Source organism: Tauraco erythrolophus, chromosome 5 (genome assembly GCF_009769465.1).
Source record: "Tauraco erythrolophus isolate bTauEry1 chromosome 5, bTauEry1.pri, whole genome shotgun sequence".
In the NCBI taxonomy this organism is placed as follows: domain Eukaryota; kingdom Metazoa; phylum Chordata; class Aves; order Musophagiformes; family Musophagidae; genus Tauraco; species Tauraco erythrolophus.
Genome location: NC_141469.1, coordinates 2,178,184 through 2,184,749, shown reverse-complemented (window position 1 = coordinate 2,184,749; position 6,566 = coordinate 2,178,184).

Genomic DNA, 6,566 nt, shown 5'->3' with positions numbered 1-6,566 from the left:
TGGGATTTTGGAAGCTCCTTTTTGAATGGCAAACCTGCATAGATTACTCACAGAGCCCCTCAACTTCACCCCTTCTCCAGAAGAAGACCTCAAGCGCAGAGCTCTGTAAATCCCCTGTCAAACCTGGTTCGACTGCGTGAGCCGCCGATCTCTGCCATCCCCCTTAGGAGATCGTTTGGCACCCTGAAAAATCCACTTCGAACGCGTTCGCGAGATGTGCAAGGTAGGCTATGAAGGCATGAGCAGCATTCCCAACAGCTGCCTGTCCAGGTAAATCTGGACCCTGGACTTGAGTTTGTGCTGCTTTAGGCAGGGTTATGGGATGCATCTTTGTACCGACTGCTTAGGGCTTTTGATGCGTACTAGGAAGTGTGGTTACCTATGCTGTAGTAGTAACTTAAGTGTTTTAACTTATGTAATGTATTGAGTAAGAAATAAACACTTTCAGACTGACAGTCCTTTACAACTTGACCAGTGAACTGACTCTCAATACTTTGATGGAAGCGAGTTACTTGGCCTGAAATCTTAGCGCGGAAGGATGAGCGCTGGGAAGTGGCTGGTACTCATAGGAGTACCAAAGGCTTAACCCCCAAGTGCTTCGTTCCGTACTCCCCGCTGCCCAGGAAGCACCTCGGTGCAAACGAAGGCTTGGCAGGTGCGTGACTTTTCGTCAGATCATCCTGCTGAGAGAGGAGCAAAGGTCAGAAAGGACTGTCTGGGCTTAATGAATTACTTGGTCAGGGTGGAAGCGGGCTTTAAAACCTGGACTGCTGTGATGGCAAGGGAATAGGATTCTTCCTGAAATAGTTCGGTGGCACATCCTGCCTACCCGGAAGCAATACCACACTATTGTTAGCAGCTACTTAGCTTAAGCTCGTATGTTTTTTTTCCCCCAAGACTGGGCTTTTCAACACAAATTTGTGTAAAGTTGTGGCCTTCTGGTAAGCCAGATAAAGTAGAATACTTGCAGCTTCAACCAGTTGACGTTTTTTCTATGACAGAAGCGGAAAGCTGCTCTGCTTGCCTGCTTTTTGTATTTTTGATTGCAAATACACGATGCCACTTGAGCAAGCTCTTCTTTCCATAATGAGGAACCTCGCTCTAGCTTGCAAATATCACTTCCCTAGAGTGAACTTGGTCTGAAGAGCATCGTTTTTGTAGGGGATCTGGAAGCGCATAAATTAGCACTTTGGTTTGGAACATTTACTTCAAAAGCACATTGCTGATCTAATTGCCTCTGCTAATTCTTTCCTGCTTTGCATTGTGGAGCAGTCTGAATAGGTGAAATGGACTGGGGTTTGGTGACAGACTGGAACATGAGCTTCAGAGTCATACCTCTTTCATCTAACCCAGGTGGTGGGACAAAATACTAGAGCTGCTGTGAGGAACAAGTGTCTGAAAGGTTGTTACTGGGACTTCCCTACCAGCTGTTTTCAGGAAACAAATCCATTGAGAGTGGCCTGGGCTTCCTACTCATGCAGGCATAGCCACAAACACGCTAAAGAAAATTCGGGGCCGGGGGGTGTTGAGAGGAGAGAGAAGAGAGAGAGAGACTAAGGCAAATGAACAACTGCTTCGGCAAGTTGGAGTTGATGTGTTCTGGTGTAAAACAAGCCCCTCCCAGCTGTTGCTACATGACAGAGCAACTTGTTCTGTGGGTCGGTTACTTCTGCACATTCTGACTTTGCTCTCTGGTTGTCTCGAGCAACCTAAAGATTCAGGTGAATAAATTTCATTTCCTTCAAGAGACCTTTTATAGAAGAGAACAAGGTAGGAAACGTGGGTGGGAGCTAAACCCAAGACAGTAAGCTTTTTTGTTAACTGCTTGTCCAGGATAAAAGGCATCCCTGGAACTACTGCTGTGTGAGAAGCACAGCAGGCCTGGAAAGAATGAGGTATGGGTTCTGACAACTGACCCAAAATGGAGAAGGCTGGCCTGACAGTTCAGCAGGTGGCTGATGCTGCTTCAGTGGTCTTCAAACACAACTGCAAGTGCACACACTCGTCCTCAACCCTCTCAACAGGAAACTAATACGGGACTTAAGTTACTTAATATATGAACTTAAAAGAAAAATGGCACCTAGTTAGCAGCCCCTGGGTTGAAAAATAAATGCTAACACGAGGCTTATTTCATTTTAGGGGCTACTACTTGACCGTAACAAGTATTTCTACTGCTTAATTATGACTATGCTTTCTGTGTATCAACTGTAAGCTCTTAGGTTCTGTCCACATGCACCACCACTGAGCACACAACATTTGTGTGGGTTTCAGTCAGTAACTTACAGCTTAAACTGAATAGCTAGAATTGTGCTGGAGCTAATGATTTGGGACCTTAATTGCATTTGTTGCACTTTTCTAACAATAAATGTGAGCGAACAATACACTTAATACACAGAGGTATGCATGAAAGAGAAGCTGATCTTCAGAAATGGCTGAAGTCGAAGCGAAACATGCTGTTCAAGCTGTGTACAATCCTTTTTCCCATTAATGCAAGCTCTTCCAAGAGTGAGATACTGTCAACTTAAAAAGCACCTGTCCAACAGCCACTGCTGTTTGAGAGTATTTATACATACCTTGGACACTTGTCTGAGAAGATTAACCGTGGTATTAGACTCAGATATTCACTAGAAAGCCACTTAAGCTACACTAGAATAGATTCTCTAATGCCAGGAACACTTCTCAAAGAGACTAAAACCCTGCCAAGTCTCTCAAATTAAGAACAATTTTTTTTTTTAATTAAACACCCTGCACTTTGATCCCACAGACAATGCATATAGTCCTCATGATTGCATCATCTTGCTGAATGATCTGGCAAGGTTTCTATAACGAGCTGGCCTGCACTTTTGCTATAACCTCAAAATGAGTGTGCCATTCACATCACTGCTTGCCCAGCAGGGCCTATGCTATGTGAATTAAATGTTATTTGTATGGTGAGAAAGAACTCTGGATTTCAGTATTACTGGAGGACCTGACTAATGTTTTCTCCCAGTTTACAGAGGTGATTTCTCTTCCTTGAACAACCTATTCACTCAAGCGTGGAGGTAGATTTAAACAAAGTTGCCTTGCTGCATAAAAACCATTATGCTGAAATGGGCTGATGTCTGTCTAATACAGTGTCCCAGCTGTGAGACTAGTGGAGCTCCACCTGAGAAACAAGTTCTTGTTGACATTCCTCTGTGGATGTAAGAGCCTAGCAGCCAGCAGCTAAGGATATCTAAAAGCAAATAATAAACTGTCTCCCTCAAAGCTTGGCAAAGCCAGAAAGACTGCAACCACAGAGCTACCCTTTAAGTCCACTTGCTCATACTGCTGACAAGAAACTTAGGACAAATTAGACAATTTGATTACTTTTGGGTAAAATGCAATTTACTCCTATTTGTGAACTAGTTTGGTGTACAAATGCTGATTGCTGCACCGGGATGGTAAGCTGAGCCTAAGACTGGAACGGGCAGTGGGCATAAACCAGTTTAAAGTCACACACAGAAACCTGCATCGCAACTGGTTTGCTTCCTTTTGACTTCACAGGTGCCTTTGCAAAAACCGTGCCCATCCCACATGCTCTCTGGGAGTTAAACTTACTGTTTGGAGTCTCTCCACAAGATCCATTCAAAAAATATTAGACTGGTATTAGGCTTTCTCTCTAGGGACTCGGTTGCCATCTGGGGTGTCCTGCTGTGGTCAAGATGTGCCTAACGGTCCTCCTGTCATCCACCTGTGTGACATGGAATAACAAAGTGCTGACTGTGCTGCCAAGTCCAGGATGTACACAGCTGTTCTAGGGCCCACGAGCCTACGGCCCTTTCGCCTCCCCAGGCCAATTCTTTGCCTGCTGGCGGCAGGGAGGAAGCCCAGACCTGTTCCCAACTCTGCTGGATTCCAGCACAGGGATGTGAAGCCACGTTTTTGCCTGGCAAATCTCCCTGCTCTCTATTTGTCCCTCTCCACCTGCTCCCTTCCATTCTCACAGGGCTGCAGTCTTTTGAAACTCTTTGTATCTTGGCTCCTTGAACACAACTGAGAGCGTGAAATTTTAAGTAAGAAATTTTATTATTAATCTTTAAAAACAGAATGTATTTTAAACACAATGTACATACGTGACAGCATTCACTAATGTATACAGTGTCTCCGCTTTGACAGCTTTTTCTTCTTTTCCTTCGCTTTCTCTGTCTTCGTGTCCTGAGCTCTGATCATTGACGACGTGGCTGAAAATAGCAGCAAGAATGGATTATCTCAACACCACCGTACGTGAAAATGATCGAGGCCTCAGGTGCAGACACCTGAAGCTTTGTAATATCCTCTCTCTCGTGACGCTGTACTTATCAAGCCCTTACAAACACAACTTCAGTTTGCAGTTCTTTACATGCATGGCCTTAACAGAAAAGATAAACCTCGTTGTGATAGTTTGATGTGTGGGGGGGTGTTCTGGTGGCAGGGGAGGGGATTTGCTCCCTGTGCCACCAGATCTGAGTCCCATCCCCCCCGGGGGAGGTTGAGCCAAGGCGGCGCCTCTGCGAATTGCCCTATTTAAGTTGAGACAAAGGGGCGGGAAGGGCCTTTTTACTCAGGAGCGAGGAGAGAACCGGAGGGCTCTGCCCTCGCTCCCGGCTCCCGGCCGAGCGGCCGCTCGGGCCCGGGCCGGCGCCATGTGCTCAAGATGGCGCCGGGGGAGCCACATGGGGGACTCGGTAAGCGCCCCACTCCCGGGGTGCCCGCCGGGCCGAGCTCCCCCAGAGAGGATTAATATCTAAGAGAAGACAACCACAACGACCGGGTCAGCAAAGATGGAGCAGGAGGAGGTGTGCTGGAGCTGAGGCTTCCCTTGCAAATCGGTGTGAGATGGCAGGCGGCCCCCCTGCAGCCAGGGTGTACTCGGCGGAGCAGCGACCCACTCGCGGCCTGTGGAGAAACCCACGTCGGGAAGGAGATGCCTGAGCCCAGGAGAGGTCGTGGAGCAGGGGATGCGCGACCAGGTACTGTTGATAATGGGGCATGGAATGCACGACGAGGTCGTGGAGGCATCTGGAGACCGTGGGACGACCCACGCCGACGCGAGTGGCAGCAGCTCCCTAAGAGGCCGAGACTGGTAAAGCCCGAACTGGTGCGATCCATGGGGAGGATTGCAATCCTGCGGGCAGGACTTACTTTGGAAAAGTTTGGGGACTTTTTCTTTGTGAGTAGGGGATCCACCGAAGCAAGGGAAAAATGGTGTAAAGACTCCTCCTCCTTTAAGAAAGGAGCGGCAGTGAACAACATGGATGAACTGACCTCTACTCCCCCATTCCCTGTCTCCCTGCGCCGCTGGGGGGAAGACAGAGCCAGGAACGAAAGGAAAAATAGGGGGTGGGGAGGTGTTGTTTTAAGATCTGGCCTTGTTTTCTCTTTTTTCTCCTCTCAAGTAACCGGTTTCGTTCCCCTATGTCCCTTGTTTAGTAACTGTTAATAAATTGTTTTGTTTTTTTTAAGAAGATAAGCCTGAGTCATGTTTTGCCCGAGACCATGGTTGGTGGGTGCTCCCTTTTCGGTTCTTGTCTCGACCCTCAGTCCAAAAAAAAACCACGACACTCGTCATAAACAGGCACCACCTCATCTGCTTTGTGAAGCCAAAGGGCCAAATGCTGGAGAGTGTCCTTTTCAGAATCTCTCTCATGGGATGGTGTAAAATTCATATCCTGTCCAATGCTCATGGAGATGGGTTTACTCAGTGTGTACATAAAAGGCTTCCCCCTCCCTCCTTTTATATAGTAACTCTTGATGCATTACAAATATAAATATATATGTGGATATAGAAAACAGGCAAACTGAAGATGCTAATGGATGGCAAAGAAAAAAAGTTGAGAGCACTGATCTTATACTTTATGTAAACAATTTGATTAGTTTTACCTAAATCAAGTCACTTGTATGTCCCTGACACGTGTCCACTGTATGGACATAATATAATAATGTAATATATTCTATTATATTATGGACATAATATAATAATTTTCCACTGTATGGAAATAATCATTTCCCAAATCTATGCAGCGAGACTTAAAGGGGCAAAGGGGAATCAACTGGAATGTGCAGTAAGAAAAAGTGCAGAGAAAAGAAATTCCACCTCACTTGGCATCCTGCCAGCACAGGAGTTCATGAGCATTTTACCAGTGACTTTGAAGGCAACAAGAGGAGAACCTGAGAAGTTCTCCATCGTCATTGCGGTCATCTCAGATTTTAAAAAATGTTGAGGAGGAAAGGATGTGCTTCTGAGGCCACTGCTGTGAAACGGGGTTTTTGGAGTCTACTGCTGTCAGAGTATCTTTCAGTTTCAATGAAAGAGTCATCAGCTGGTTAAAAATTTCATTTAATTGGACACGACAGCACACGAGGGCAGCCCTGACCAGCTGCCATGTTTGAAAGGTTAAAGATCTTGAAGCTTATTAGAGTTAAGGGGCTGAGCAACAGTGCGCTGTGGACTTAATCTAATTACTCTCCTAGGAGCAGGATAATGTGGAAGTGGGTACTGCTCGTAAAGCAGGCACATCTAAACTGACCTCATGCAAAAACCACAGGTAGTGCTTTGGCAGGTAACA